The 16446-nt window shown below is 45.9% G+C and overlaps 6 pseudogenes; all 6 read right to left on the bottom strand.

The window, feature by feature from the left end:
• Window positions 1-4327: 4327 nt before the first annotated feature.
• LOC141268350 (5S ribosomal RNA) lies at window positions 4328-4447 on the bottom strand (annotated as a pseudogene).
• Window positions 4448-5068: 621 nt separating this feature from the next.
• On the bottom strand, window positions 5069-5187 carry LOC141267695 (5S ribosomal RNA; annotated as a pseudogene).
• Window positions 5188-6129: 942 nt separating this feature from the next.
• LOC141269355 (5S ribosomal RNA) lies at window positions 6130-6249 on the bottom strand (annotated as a pseudogene).
• A 7665-nt stretch (window positions 6250-13914) lies between these two features.
• Window positions 13915-14034, bottom strand: LOC141268201 (5S ribosomal RNA; annotated as a pseudogene).
• A 621-nt stretch (window positions 14035-14655) lies between these two features.
• LOC141269664 (5S ribosomal RNA) lies at window positions 14656-14774 on the bottom strand (annotated as a pseudogene).
• A 941-nt stretch (window positions 14775-15715) lies between these two features.
• LOC141269431 (5S ribosomal RNA) lies at window positions 15716-15835 on the bottom strand (annotated as a pseudogene).
• Window positions 15836-16446: the final 611 nt, after the last annotated feature.

Below are 16446 nucleotides of genomic sequence, written 5' to 3'. Positions count from 1 at the left end.
GCTACTACCGAAGGTTCATCCCCGGGTTCACTAAGATGGCAGCTCCTATGCAGGACCTCCTGATCGGACAGTCTAAGTCCCGAAGTCAAAAGACACCCTTCAAGTGGGATAAACCGGAAGAGGAGTCCTTCCACCAGCTAAAGATGGCCCTCACGGGGGATGAGATCCTGGCTTACCCTGATTACGGCCAGCCTTTCATTCTCCACACAGATGCCAGTAATGTGGGACTGGGAGCCGTACTGTCCCAAAACCAACAGGGCAGAGAACGGGTGATCGCATACGCCAGTCGGAAGCTGAGGCCCACCGAGAGGAACCCGGAGAATTACAGCTCCTTCAAGCTAGAATTCTTGGCGGTGGTGTGGGCCGTGACGGAACGCTTCAAGCATTACCTGGCCTCCGCAAAGTTCACCATATACACGGACAACAACCCGTTGACACACCTGGACAATGCAAGACTGGGTGCCCTGGAACAGCGGTGGATGGCCCGTCTCTCCAACTATGACTTCGTGATCAAGTACCGGGCAGGCAAAAAAAACGCCAACGCGGACACCCTATCAAGAATGCCTCACTTACCTGAAGGTGACGAAGACCCAGAAGAGCTGGAGGAGGTAGAACTCCCCGCGTTTCACCGGTATGGAGCCGCTCAACACTCTCACCACGTGAAGGAGGAGGATCTAACAACTGTGATGATGAATCACCTACCTCACCACAGCTGGGCTGAGACCCAAGATAGTGACCCTGCAGTCCGCCTGGTGAAAGATCTGCTGACCCGGGAAGACGCCCGCCTAGATCCAGATGCCCCAGAGGAAGCCAAGCAGCTATGGAAGGAGAAGAGCAAGCTGTTCCTCTACGAAGGCAAGTTGTGCAAAAGGATTGTCAACCACCGGACGCACGAGCTGACCTGGCAAGTCGTGGTCCCAAGGCGAGATGCAGCTATGGTCCTGGGGGCTTTTCATGACAGAGCGGGACACTTCGGTTGTAAGAAACTGGAGTCTCTACTAAGAGGAAGGTTCTTTTGGGTCGGCATGAGAGGAGCTGTAGAAAAATGGTGCAGAGACTGTGGCCCTTGTCACCTGAGGAGGAAGGACCGCACCAGCCAGAAGACACCCTTGAGGCCCATCGTCACCACGCAGCCTCTTGAGCTGGTAGCTCTGGACCATGTCAAATTGGCTCCCAGCCGGTCAGGATACATCTATGCCCTGACAATCGTGGACCACTATTCCCGTTTTCTAGTGGTGGTCCCGGTAAAGGACTTGACAGCCCAAACAGCGGCCAGAGCCTTCCAGCAATACTTCTGCCGTCCACACGGGTATCCGGAACAGGTCCTGACAGACCAGGGTCCTGCGTTCGAGGCTGAAATCTTCCAGGAGTTCTGCAACCTCTATGGCTGTAAGAAAATTCGGACAACGCCTTACCATCCACAAACCAACGGGATGTGAGAGAAGATGAACAATATAGTCATTGATCTCCTGAAGACGTTGCCCCTGGAGGAACGCAGCCTGTGGCCAGAAAAACTGCCGGACCTGATAGACCTATACAACAATATCCCGGTGAATGCTACCAACTGCACCCCGGCTTACCTGATGCGAGCCAGACCGGGTAAGCTGCCCGTAGACCTGGAGATGGGAGTCCTAATACCTGAGGACACCTCCCCGGATGCGGACTGGGATACGGAAAGGCAACTGCAGTACAAGAAGGTACAGGAGAGTGTGGAGAAGAGCCTGGCCCAGGTGAGAGAGAAGCAAGAAAGACTCTTCAATCAACACGCCCCTGCTGGTCCCCTAGAACCTGGTGAGCAAGTCCTAAAGCGAAAAAGAAGGCTACATAAGTTGGACGACCAGTGGGAAAGGGAACCCTACACCGTACTGCAGTCTGACCACGACAACCCAAAGGTGTGCGTAATCACCAAGGACGGAGGAGAAACCACTAGTGTCGTCTCCAGAGACCACCTCAAAAGGTGCCCCGAGCAACTCCGTAGTGCAGAAGAGGATCACAGTGACCTTAAACCCGCAGAGGACAAGGAAGAAATGATCAGCACCATTCTTGGAGAGCTCCCTCAGTCCTGGACTCGCATAAATGATGCCATAGTGGTACCCGTCCTGCATTTCCTGCAACCGGCCCAGCAACAACCAACACCAGAGCCGGAAGGTGAAGAGGAGCCAGCAGCCAGCAGTTCCAGAGGCAGAAGAGCCTGTACCAGCAGCCCAGGAGAGTCAACCCTCTGCTGACAGTGAGCCTGCCATGCCTGCGGTAAGCCAAAGACCCCGCAGACAGCTGCCTGCCCTACCTGTACACCCAGCTGGTAGCTGTACCCCTAACGCTAGTGGGGAAAGCCAGGTTGGTCCACCACCAGACAGTTGGTTAAGGAGGTCAACCAGGAGCACAAAGGGGCAGATACCCGCTCGCTGGAGAATATAGAGTGTACTAAGATTGTAAATAACCCTGTTGCCAAATGTTGAAATGTTTGCCAAGTTAAATGCATGTTTATTAATAGTGTGTTTCAGTTTCTTGCAGCTACCGTAAGGACTCACAGGTTATGGACTTTTTATAACCGGGACCTTGTATGGACTGCATTCTGAGCCTAACCCAGGAATGAACTAAGACTGTGAAGGACTTGGGGTAGGACAGACCCCCACCTGGTTAAGGCTCCCGTTGTATTGGTGATATGGACACCCGGTCACAGGCCACACTGTGACCTTAAGAACTCAATTTGTGCGTCGTCTGTCTATTAATGTTTTATTGTTATGCATATTGTCTTTGTTTATTGTTTAGTCCCGGAGTACTAAATTTCACTAGGGGGGAATGTGTCACCCTGGCCTGGATGCCACAAAATGTATTAAAGCTGTGTCTGAGAGCAAGGGAGGGTTCTCTGGTCAGGGGAACATTAGCATGCAATGCCTCCTGTCTCAGGCCAGTAGGGGGAGCAGGCTGCCCCTATAAAAGCTGGTGCTGGGGGCAGGGTTAGAGAGAACTGGATTGCCTGTCTCAGCTCTGAGACGTGTCCCAGAGTGGAGCAGGGACAGAAAGTTGATTGCACCTAAGAGGAAGTGTGGCAGGAGGAGAGCCACAAGCCAGAGACAAGAGGCGAAGAGAGCCTGTCTTGGCAGAGAAAAGACTTAATTTTACCAGACTTTGGTGTCTGAGGCTGGAAGGATTCCACATCCCCCAGCAGAGAACCAGTCCGCAAGGGACTGTACATTCCTTGGCCTAAGAAGCCTGGAGGCCCTGCCACAACTGAAGGGACCAGTAAAGCCGTACAAGGCTGGGAGCAGAAAGGAACCCACGTCGCAGGCCATACAGGCGAGAATACACGGAAAGCTCGGAAACGTGGGCTGTTACCCTATCAGGAGGAGATAGCCAGAAGGAGCGCAGAAAGAACGGTAGGCCTACACCCTCACCCTGACCAGGGCCAATTCCCCCGTTGGTCTCAGACGTCCAGGTCCCCTCCTAGCCGGGACTGTTTATGGGTCAGTTTACCTGTTGTAGTAAAGACCCTGGACTGCAACTTGTTGTCTGTGTGCTCCTTGCTCCTCCCGCACTATCAGCACTGGGATTCTCACTACCATCACTCCCACCATCCATTATACTGCCCTGGGGCCGCACTCTTCCCGTGGGGAGTAACACTACCCTAGCTGCACACCTCATCAGCCCCAGTGGTCTGCATGCAGCAGCGGTTCCTAATAACCGCAATCCACGGGTGGCATAGTCGGACATTATTAGCAGAACGTAGCAGACTACCATTGGCCTGACCACCCTGAGACACGGAACCGGGTCGCCACTACTACCCCCATCGTCTCCCTATTGCCCGGATTCGAGAGCCCCACGGCCCAGGGGGCGAGTCACATGCATCAGACTCTCCTGCCTGTTTTATGATTTCAGGGCCCTATCAAGAATCACCCCTCCCCCTCCCCAATTCCTTCCGCACCTTCCTTGCCTTCCTTGCACTGAGGTTAGCTCTTTGGCAGCCGTCTGGCTTGGTTACACAAGCTTCTTTTCAGAGATACATGTTACTTCTGCTGGCCCTCGCTAGGCGGCCGGCATCCAAAACCTTCCCTGGGCACCTGCTGAAAGCCTGGCCCCTTCACGGCCCCGGGTGCTTTTAACGCCATCATTTCCACACGGCGAGCTGCGGAGTCAATAAGCACTCCTAGCCGTGACAAGGAGCTCGGTGTCAGGCCTGCGTGAAGGCGGCGGGGTAGCGTACTTAGCTGCCAACTGGCTCAGAGGCCTTGGGGCTTCCATCATCTAAGTTACTCAAGGTCGGTGTCCGGCAAGGCGCCGTTCCATGCTAGCCGAGCTGGGCAGTAGGGCAAAACGTCATCAAAATGGTCTACAGCACCCGGTGTTCCCAGGAGGTCTCCCATCCAAGTACTGTCTGAGCCCAGCCCTGCTTTGCTCCCAAGATCAGACGAGATCGGGCGTATCCAAGGTGGTATGGCCAGTAGACGCTGCTCGATCCATCGCCCGGCCAGCCTTTCTCGGGATCGCTTGGTGGCGAGCAATCTGGCCGTAACGGGGCAGGCTCCGAAGGCTCCATGCAAAGTCTGTGCCGTCCCTACAGGTGTGGTTTGTTTAGCAGTTATTCACCCGCCGCATCAGGTGTCTTCAAAAATGTATCGGCGCAGGGTCTCCTGCAGGCTAAACCCTTCATCACGGTAATGTGACAGAAAGAGCAAGCTGGACCCGTAACTTGGGGGCGGAGCGAGACGTCCAGGGGTGAATGAAGGAAGAGGGTGAGATGGTTGCCAGTGACTTTGAGCTGCTCTTCAGGGGGGAGGGTCGTGTTGCCTGCAAAGGTCTTCTGCTTGGGGTTACCGGTGGTTGCCTCCAGCCACGCGGGAGACGCTTGTCCTGGTGAAAAGGAGCCTAGTATTAAAAGTAAAGAAGCAACAATGCTGGAGGCCCACGGTGATCAGAAGGATGCTGGTATTTTGCAGAGATGAAATAGCGCAAGAGAGAAAGCAAATGAAAAATAGAAAACAGAATGAATGTGTGCACTTGTGAAAGGGAATGGAAAAAAGGCATAGAAGAGAGTGCCCCCTGCTGGTGGAAGGAAGGAAAAAGCAAAAGCCTACAGCACCAGGTATTCCCAGGTTATCTCCCATCCAAGTACTAACCAGGCCCAACCATGCTTAGCTTCCAAGATCAGACAAGATCGGGCGTGTTCAGGGTGGTGTGGCCGTAGGCAGAAACAAGCTTCTCACTTGCTGCTTTTCTACTTTGAAGTCTGGCTGACGGCTGCCCTTTCCAGTGCTCAGCAAGACCAGGTCCTTTTGTGCTTTCCCTTCTCTTCAATTTTTTTGCTGGCTTCCTTAATAGGTCTTGTAGACAGAATACCCCACTCAGAGCCGCTGAGCTCACTGATCGGCTGCAGCGCTGTCGACGGAATGTCAGCTTCACGGCCAATGCCACAGGCTGGGAGCAGAGGCGAGACTCACCGGTAGACCCGGGTAGGGTGAGTAGAGCGCGGTTAGTTGCTTTCTAATAGCCTGCAGCCGGGGATTAACTTTTAATGAAAGGGAACAATCCATTTGACTGTCTGCAGCGTGCCACACCTAGGAAGCGCACTCTCACACACAAGCCAGCATGCACACGTGCTCGCACGTGAAAACACCCCCTATCTGCCCCTACAACCTCTATGTCACCATGCGTCAGACTCTCCTGCCTGTTTTATGATTTCAGGGCCCTAGCAAGAATCACCCCCCCCCTCCCCAATTCTTTCCGCACCTTCCTTGCCTTCCTTGCACTGAGGTTAGCTCTTTGGCAGCCGCCTGGCTTGGTTACACAAGCTTCTTTGCAGAGAAACATGTTACTTCTTCTGGCCCTCGCTAGGCGGTCGGCATCCAAAACCTTCCCTGGGCACCTGCTGAAAGCCTGGCCCCTTCAAGGCCCCGGGTGCTTTTAACGCCATCATTTCCACACGGCGAGCTGAGGAGTCAATAAGCACTCCTAGCCGTGACAAAGAGCTCAGTGTCAGCCCTGCGTGAAGGCGGCAGGGTAGCGTACTTAGCTGCCAACTGGCTCAGAGGCCTTGGGGCTTCCATCATCTAAGTTACTTAAGGTCGGTGTCCGGCAAGGCGCCATTCCATGCTAGCCGAGCTGGGCAGTAGGGCAAAACGTCATCAAAATGGTCTACAGCACCCGGTGTTCCCAGGAGGTCTCCCATTCAAGTACTGTCCAAGCCAAGCCCTGCTTTGCTTCCAAGATCAGACGAGATCAGGCGTATCCAAGGTGATATGGCTAGTAGACGCTGCTGGATCCATCGCCCGGCCAGCCTTTCTCAGGATCGCTTGGGGACGAGCAATCTGGCCGTGTCGGGGCGGGCTCCGAAGGGTCCATGCAAAGGCTGTGCCGTCCCTACAGGTGTGGTTTGTTTAGCAGTGATTCACCCACCGCATAAGGTGTCTTCAAAAATGTCTCGGCGCAGGGTCTCCTGCAGGCTAAACCCTTCATCACGGTAATGTGACAGAAAGAGCAAGCTGGACCCGTAACTTGGGGGCGGAGCGAGACGTCCAGGGGTGAATGAAGGAAGAGGGTGAGATGGTTGCCAGTGACTTTGAGCTGCTCTTCAGGGGGGAGGGTCGTGTTGCCTGCAATGTCTTCTGCTTGGGGTTACCGGTGGTTGCCTCCAGCCACCCGGGAGACGCTGGTCCTGGTGAAAAGGAGCCTAGTATTAAAAGTAAAGAAGCAACAATGCTGGAGGCCCACAGTGATCAGAAGGATGCTGGTATTTTGCAGAGATGAAATAGCGCAAGAGAGAAAGCAAATGAAAAAAAGAAAAGAGAATGAATGTGTGCACTTGTGAAAGGGAATGGAAAAAAGGCATAAAAGAGAGTGCCCCCTGCTGGTGGAAGGAAGGAAAAAGCAAAAGCCTGCAGCACCTGGCATTCCCAGGCGGTCTCTGTTAAATGGTTAATTATGGAAATTCATTTGGAATGTTAATCGATAATCATTTTTCTGAGTTCTATGCTTCAGCCATCGTGTCTAGTTGACATGCGCTATTTGTGTGTGTATTTTTGGTTCACTACCATATGTAGAACAGGTGTCCATACGACTGGCTATAAAAGCCCATGGTACAGAAAGGGGGGGGCTCTTTTGCTCTGCCCACCCCACAAGACACAGAATCTTCATGCTGAGAAGCAGATGACATGTAGGCCTGGACACATGCTGGACAAAGACATGATTTACCAGCCAGGGTCCAAGGAAAGATGGGTGAATCTCAACAATTAAGCTAATTATGGACAAATGGACAATTACTTTATAACTAATTATTGTATGTACCTGCTGCAATCTGATTCTTTTTAATGGACAATCCAAGAATAAATAGATACATTTTTTTATAAGAATATCGTGATATTGATACTTTGAGAAGTCCTCAGTAGAAAAAAATAATACAGGAAGAGTATTATTTTACAATGGTGAGCCAGCCAGTCCTGTTTTTTTGTTTTTTAAATTAAGTAAGTGAATTTCTTCCGTGAACAAGGGGGAAGTCCTGACGAGCTGAACAGCTGTTGTTCACGTGTCAGTAAATTCACTAGTTTGTCACAAGAAGCAGAAAGGAACTACAGACTGAGGAAAGACAGGAAGCAGAGGTACTAACAAGGAACAGAATCACACAGGAAAAGAATCAGACGAACTGAAGACAGGACGTGCTGATAAAGAGAAGCCAAGGAATCTTAAGGTAAGCAAAATATGGATATAATTTCTTCTTTTGCTAACAAAGTAATATTAATTTCAAAGTTAATGTAGGAGATGACATAGAAGTTTTGTGGCTCAGTTTATACAAAGAATGTGAATTGCAGAATTTATAGTTAACTTCTAAATTGGTAAATAGAGACAAACAGAAATTGAGAAATATTCTACATTTGGTAGATTTTTTTCATAGTCTTGTGTTAGAGATTTCTAAGCAGGAAAATAGTGTAGAAGTGTCAGACGGTGATACTGATTCTGACTGTAATGTGGAAAATGAACAAGAAGTAAGACACGTGTCTGTAACTGAAGGTGACCTTGGGTCTGACCAAGAGACGGACATACAGAAACCTGACATGGGAGGAGACATGACTGACATACGAGAAACCGATATACTAGGTGATGTGGGAGGAGACGTGAGTGACGTAGGAGGAACGGACGTACAAGAGCCACTAAAAATATCAGAGAATTCTGGAATTACCCAGGCTCAACTCCAAATTAAAATGAGGAAAAATTTGCTGAAATTATACAAAATCATGCCAAAATATGATGTCAAAATCCATGCCTGTAGAAATTCAGAGACATTTGAGAGCTTCTCTGATAAGTTTGACTTATCCAATGAGGAGAGGAATCAATTATTTAAAATATGGATTCCTGTGACATTGTCCAGACGTTTACATTTAATGCCCTGTGAAAATGACTCTCCTAATGGATGGGAAAATGATTCGGACAGATTAAGATATTTGATTTATTGTGTCACAAAGGATTTTCCCAACATAGAAGATCTGCAGAAACTAAGGATTGGTAGGAAGGAATGTACATATACATTCATGTCCATATTTGAACGGTTGTACAAAGTTCTCATCAAAAATGGAAAAGTACAACATATGATAACAACTTTTGTACAAAAATTCAAATTCCTAAATTCAGTTTCCCAAGTTATGGCATCACAGAAAAATTAATTATTTGAATGTGCGCAGATGCTGGATTTTGTTAGAAAACATGAGAATCGTGAAAAGAAAATAAATCAAGCTAAATTTATAAAACCAGGAAAGGTAAAATCTTACCAAAAGCCAATATCAAACTCTCCTAGACTGAGTCATCCCCATAGTGAACTCTATCAAATACGCAGAAGATTTCATATATGTTATAAGCCATATCAGCCAGTGCAAAGATCCATCTCTCCACAGAATGAGTTAATTCTCAGTCAGAACTGTGATTCTCTAAAAAGGAAAATGGCTGAAACTGATGGACAGAGACAGGTGAGACGACCAACTCACAGTGACGTCATGGAATGTGGACAGAAGAACAGGCAGTTCTCTGAGGTTTTGAAGGATAGAAAAATGTCTTTCCTAAATAGGGCGTTCCTGGAGATATTTGAGAGAGACAGAAGATTTGGTTTAGGGAGTGGCTAAGGAAAAACTGTAATTACAATGTTGTATCAAAATGTAATACAATGTCTCAATATTTATTTATAATCTTATACAGTAAAATTGTAGTTACATAGTTTCTAATAGTTCATATATATATATATATATATATGTATATATATATATATATATATATACTCTTGTCTAAGTAGAGATTGCGTATAATTGTATTTATATATACGTTTATAAAATATATATATATATATTAATTAATAAATTAGAACTTCATATATATAAATTTAAGTAGCAATATTTTGAATTACATTAGAACCAACCAATATATGTATAAGATATTTAAATAATTCTGTTTCTGTATGAATTTGATATTTAATTTTATTTTCTTATATTTCCTTAGAGTTTTCATTCCAAAGCAGGATTTGATCAAAGAACTCTAAAATGGATTTATTTCTTTATTCACACAGGAAGTGAAAAAATTGCATGATTTTATGTGTATAACATTTTAAAATAATAACAATATATCTAGTTGAACTATAATATATATGTAATACTTATTAATTCTTTTGTGTTGCTAATATTTTCTGTGCATGAAGTGTTCATGCTAATTAAAGTAGCTTTACAGCATGACGTGTGACAGCTGCGTCCTTTGAACTTTGAGCTAATAGTATACGATCCCACTCATTCTATTTTCAACTGATGTAACTTAAGACCGGGCAGCCAGTGAAAAAAGAATCTAAGACAAGAGTTTTTTCAAGTGTCTGAAATTCCAGTGACTTACTCTCATATTATATAATATGTACTTGGGGAATATTCAAAGAAATATAAAGATATTCAATTGATATGGCAATGCACATTATTAAATTGGGATACAACAATTTTGGGTTAAATATATATATATATATATATATATATATATATATATATCTAAAACTTCATATTTGGAATGTTTGAGTTGAACAGATCTGTGAATGTCAGAGTAAAGGTGACAGATGAGTAAATCAGCAGCTGCTAAGTGTGATTGATGTGACAGAGGCCTCGTATGTTTGTATGTTTGAAAAAATAAAAATGTTTCTTTATGTGAAGGTACAAAAATATATTTAATTCTGAGGAAATTATAATACATAATTAGGTATTATCTACATATATATATTTCTATATTTCTTTAATAATTATTATTTCTTGATTTAACTAAGAGTGGATAAGGGCAACCACACATCAAAATGGTTTACAAAGAAAATGTATATTTAGAATAATTTTCCACATGATATTATTCTTGAATAACTATAATATTATTTGTAATGGTTACCTAAATAGGTACACACCTCTCTTTAGTCAAATCTATGCTACTCATCGATATGAAATTTATGCACAATATTTCTAGAAGAATAATTATTTTTAATTTGGTTCTGATATATACATAAATTTTATAAAATAATATTTTTGGTATTAAGGGGGAAAATGTGTTTTTGATCCTGATTACATAATCACTTTTGATCAATACTTATTTTCCACACATTTTAATAAAGAAGAAATAATAATAAGGTACTATGGTATAATTAAGAAGGGTATTACATGCAAAGTTGCATAATTTAATATTTTTTGGTGGTACAAGGTTATGACAAATATGAAATCATCCAGATAATGGAGATATAAGGGTATTTTTTATGGAGAATATAATTACTCTGCATTTGTCATTAAAATTTAAAGGCCTTATTTTTATTCTTATTTTTACTCTTAATTTTATTTTTCATTTTTAAAATTTTATTCTTACTTTATATTTCTTATTTTTCTATTTTTTCATTTTTTAATTCTCATTTGATTTTATTTGAGTTCAATATCTCAATTGAGAAAACACATTAATATTTAATAAAGTAATGTCTAATACAAGAGTATTGCTTCATTAAATATATATTGCTAAGGAAAAAAATGTTTACATTTTCTGAGTAAACACAACAATTCATTCATTCATTTATTCATTCATTCATTCATTCATACATTCATATATTTATTCATTTTGGTTCAGTAGTATACATTCTTTGATATTATTGGTTTAATAAAGATATAAAAACTTGTTTTTTCAAAATACACTGACACCTATGGGTTGGAAAAGGTAATTACACCTATGACATAAAAATGTTCTATCATATGGAGAACTTGATTGATAATGAATTATTATCTATTATTGTTTATTATTCCAAACATAATTTATTTTAATATTTTTATAATAATTAGATGGATATTACTGATTGCTATGGTACGCTGTGATATTATAGGTTAGGAAAAACTGCCAGATTTGGTATCAGATTAGGGAATGTAGACTTCAATCAAGACATCGCAATTATGAATTCTATCTTAATAAAGACTTTTAATTTTTATAAATCAAAGAGATTCTCAAAAGTTACAAGAAGAAGCAACTGATATCCGGACGTCTCACAAGGTAACAGGTGTGAATGCTGAGTGTTATAATAGACTGTGTCCATTACATACAACACAATTCACACCACTGATCACCAGGACGGCAGAGGACGATGATCCTATATGTACTGTGTTGTGTTCAAGTTTCATCACGTTCCAGTGGTTTCTTATCACCTGCAACGCTTCAATGAAAGCTGGTGAACAGGTAATACCTGGCTTATGTGTCCTGTATATAAAGGACTGAGTACTGGTTATGGTGCTATATAAAGCAGGAAAGTGTCAAGTTAACCCTTGCTTTACTGACCAAAGACGTCACATCTGTTCCAAAAGTGACACGAGACCAGTGCGGACACACGGAAGATTCCAAAGACGATCCAACGTAAGTCCAGGTGACACTGCACAGATATTAAAGCTACATTTCATCCATGGACTTTGTTTTCTTATCAACTGACACACATGATCTTTCTAATAAAGAGTACAGTTTATGGACTGAACAATAATGAACACAATTATGGACTGTACAATATCTACATGCTGTAATTTATTTCAAAGGAGTTTTCATCTAAAGACTGTGTTATAAAAGAACCAAGAAGAAGACGAGACGACGACCCGATGACATCAGATGATGACGATTGAACCCGCGATTGCTTCAATTTAGATATAGGGAAGTATAATTATACATATTAAATGAATATTAGTCACGGCTTACCATAACATGAATTCACATCATTATATAGCAATAATCCGATATTGATACTATTATTACTATTATTATTATTATGGAAATTTAATGATATTGCCAAGGAAGAAGGAAAGAAAAAATGATTGATGAATGTATCTTCTTTTGAGATTTTTCAGTTAAAGTCCTTTTATTCTCAAAAAAGGGGGAAATGTTAAATGGTTAATTATGGAAATTCATTTGGAATGTTAATCGATAATCATTTTTCTGAGTTCTATGCCTCAGCCATCGTGTCTAGTTGACATGCGCTATTTGTGTGTGTGTTTTTGATTAACTACCATATGTAGAACAGGTGTCCATACGACTGGCTATAAAAGCCCATGGTACAGAAAGGGGGGGCTCTCTTGCGCTGCCTACCCCACAAGACACAGAATCTTCATGCTGAGAAGCAGATGACATGTAGGCCTGGACACATGCTGGACAAAGACATGATTTACCAGCCAGGATCCAAGGAAAGATTAAGCTAATTATGGACAAATGGACAATTACTTTCTAACTAATTATTGTATGTACCTGCTGCAATCTGATTCTTTTTAATGGACAATCCAAGAATAAATAGATACATTTTTTTATAAGAATATCGTGATATTGATACTTTGAGAAGTCCTCAGTAGATAAAAATATTACAGGTAGAGTATTATTTTACAGTCTCCCATCCAAGTACTAACCAGGCCTGACCCTGCTTAGCATCCGAGATCAGATGAGATCGGGCGAGTTCAGGGTGGTGAGGTCGTAGGTAGAAACAAGCCTCTCACTTGCTGCTTTTCTACTTTGACGTCTGGCTGCCGGCTGCACTTTCCAGTGCTCAGCAAGACCAGGTCCTTTTGTGCTTTCCCTTCTCTTCAATTTTTTTGCTGGCTTCCTTAAAAGGTCTTGTAGACAGAAGGACCCACTCAGAGCCGCTGAGCTCACTGATCGGCTGCAGCGCTGTCGATGGAATGTCAGCTTCGCGGCCAATGCCATAGGCCGGGAGCAGAGGCGAGACTCACGGGTAGACCCGGGTAGGGTGAGTAGAGCGCGGTTAGTTGCTTTCTAATAGTGTGCAGCCGGGGATTAACTTTTAATGAAAGGGAACAATCCCTTTGACTGTCTGCAGCGCGCCACACCTAGAAAGTGCCCTCTCACACACAAGCCAGCATGCACACGTGCTCGCACGTGACAACACCCCCTATCTGCCCCTACAACCTCTCCGTCACCATGCGTCAGACTCTCCTGCCTGTTTTATGATTTCAGGGCCCTAGCAGGAATCACCCACCCCCCCTCCCCAATTCCTTCCACACGTTCCTTGCCTTCCTTGCACTGAGGTTAGCTCTTTGTCAGCCGTCTGGCTTGGTTACACAAGCTTCTTTGCAGAGAAACATGTTTCTTCTGCTGTCCCTCGCTAGGCGGCCAGTATCCAAAACCTTCCCTGGGCACCTGCTGAAAGCCTGGCCCCTTCACGGCCCCGGGTGCTTTTAACGCCATCATTTCCACATGGCGAGCTGCGGAGTCAATAAGCACTCCTAGCCGTGGCAAGGAGCTCGGTGTCAAACCTGCGTGAAGGGCGGCGGGGTAGCGTACTTAGCTGCCAACTGGCTCAGAGACCTTGGGGCTTCCATCATCTAAGATACTTAAGGTCGGTGTCCGGCAAGGCGCCGTTCCATGCTAGCCGAGCTGGGCAGTAGGGCAAAACATCATAAAAATGGTCTACTGCACCCTGTGTTCCCAGGAGGTCTCCCATCCAAGTACTGTCCAAGCCCAGCCCTGCTTTGCTTCCGAGATCAGACGAGATCAGGCGTATCCAAGGTGGTATGGTCAGTAGACACTGAACGATCCATCGCCCGGCCAGCCTTTCTCAGGATCGCTTGGTGGCGAGCAATCTGGCCGTGACGGGGCAGGCTCCGAAGGGTCCATGCAAAGGCTGTGCCGTCCCTACAGGTGTGGTTTGTTTAGCAGTGATTCACCCGCCGCATCAGGTGTCTTCAAAAATGGCTCGGCGCAGGGTCTCCTGCAGGCTAAACCCTTCATCGCGGTAATGTGACAGAAAGAGCAAGCTGGACCCGTAACTTGGGGGCGGAGCGAGACGTCCAGGGGTGAATGAAGGAAGAGGGTGAGATGGTTGCCAGTGACTTTGAGCTGCTCTTCAGGGGGGAGGGTCGTGTTGCCTGCAAAGGTCTTCTGCTTGGGGTTACAGGTGGTTGCCTCCAGCCCCCCGGGAGACGCTGGTCCTGGTGAAAAGGAGCCTAGTATTAAAAGTAAATAAGCAACAATGCTGGAAGCCCACGGTGATCAGAAGGATGCTGGTATTTTGCAGAGATGAAATAGCGCAAGAGAGAAAGCAAATGAAAAAAAGAAAAGAGAATGAATGTGTGCACTTGTGAAAGGGAATGTAAAAAAGGCATAGAAGAGAGTGCCCCCTGCTGGTGGAAGGAAGGAAAAAGCAAAAGCATACAGCACCTGGTATTCCCAGGCGGTCTCCCATCCAAGTAATAACCAGGCCCAACCCTGCTTAGGCTCCGAGATCAGACAAGATTGGGCGTCTTTAGGGAGGTGTGGCTGTAGGCAGCGACAAGCCTCTCACTTGCTGCTTTTCTACTTTGAAGTCTGGCTGCCGGATGCCCTTTCCAGTGTTCAGCAAGACCAGGTCCTTTTGTGCTTTCACTTCTCTTCAATTTTTTTTCTGGCTTCCTTAAAAGGTCTTGTAGACAGAACGCCCCACTCAGAGCCGCTGAGCTCACTGATTGGCTGCAGCGCTGTCGACGGAATGTCAGCTTCGCGGCCAATGCCACAGGCCGGGAGCAGAGGCGAGACTCACGGGTAGACCCGGGTAGGGTGAGTAGAGCGCGGTTAGTTGCTTTCTAATAGCCTGCAGCCGGGGATTAACTTTTAATGAAAGGGAACAATCCCTTTGACTGTCTGCAGCGCGCCACACCTAGGAAGTGCACTCTCACACACAAGCCAGCATGCACACGTGCTCGCACGTGACAACACCCCCTATCTGCCCCTACAACCTCTCCGTCACCATTCGTCAGACTCTCCTGCCTGTTTTATGATTTCAGGGCCCTAGCAGGAATCACCCCCCCCTCCCCAATTCCTTCCGCATGTTCCTTGCCTTCCTTGCACTGAGGTTAGCTCTTTGTCAGCCGTCTGGCTTGGTTACACAAGCTTCTTTGCAGAGAAACATGTTACTTCTGCTGGCCCTCGCTAGGCGGCCGGCATCCAAAACCTTCTCTGGGCACCTGCTGAAAGCCTGGCCCCTTCAAGGCCCCGGGTGCTTTTAACGCCATCATTTCCACACAGCGAGCTGCGGAGTCAATAAGCACTCCTAGCCGTGGCAAGGAGCTCGGTGTCAAGCCTGCGTGAAGGCGGCGGGGTAGCGTACTTAGCTGCCAACTGGCTCAGAGGCCTTGGGGCTTCCATCATCTAAGTTACTTAAGGTCGGTGTCCGGCAAGGCGCCGTTCCATGCTAGCCGAGCTGGGCAGTAGGGCAAAACGTCATCAAAATGGTCTACAGCACCTGGTGTTCCTAGGAGGTCTCCCATCCAAGTACTGTCCAAGCACAGTGCTGCTTTGCTTCCGAGATCAGATGAGATCGAGCGTATCCAAGTTGGTATGGCCAGTAGACGCTGTGCAATCCATCGCCCGGCCAGTCTTACTAAGGATCGCTTGATGGCGAGCAATCTGGCCGTGACGGGGCGGGCTCCGAAGGGTCCATGCAAAGTCTGAGCCGTCCCTACAGGTGTGGTTTGTTTAGCAGTGATTCACCCGCCGCATCAGGTGTCTTCAAAAATGTTTCGGCGCAGGGTCTCCTGCAGGCTAAACCCTTCATCGTGGTAATGTGACAGAAAAGGCAAGCTGAACTCGTAACTTGGGGGCGGAGCGAGACGTCCAGGGGTGAATGAAGGAAGAGGGTGAGATGGTTGCCAGTGACTTTGAGCTGCTCTTCAGGGGGGAGTGTCGTGTTGCCTGCAAAGGTCTTCTGCTTGGGGTTACCGGTGGTTGCCTCCAGCCACCCGGGATACGCTGGTCCTGGTGAAAAGGAGCCTAGTATTAAAAGTAAATAAGCAACAATGCTGGAGGCCCACGGTGATCAGAAGGATGTTGGTATTTTGCAGAGATGAAATAGCGCAAGAGAGAAAGCAAATGAAAAAAAGAAAAGAGAATGAATGTGTGCACCTGTGAAAGGGAATGGAAAAAAGGCATAGAAGAGAGTGCCCCCTGCTGGTGGAAGGAACG

The sequence above is a fragment of the Phyllobates terribilis genome, unplaced genomic scaffold (assembly GCF_046119375.1).
Source record: "Phyllobates terribilis strain yellow unplaced genomic scaffold, ASM4611937v1 Scaffold_4__5_contigs__length_816908805, whole genome shotgun sequence".
In the NCBI taxonomy this organism is placed as follows: Eukaryota; Metazoa; Chordata; class Amphibia; order Anura; family Dendrobatidae; genus Phyllobates; species Phyllobates terribilis.
This window is presented reverse-complemented; position numbering and strand designations above follow the sequence as displayed.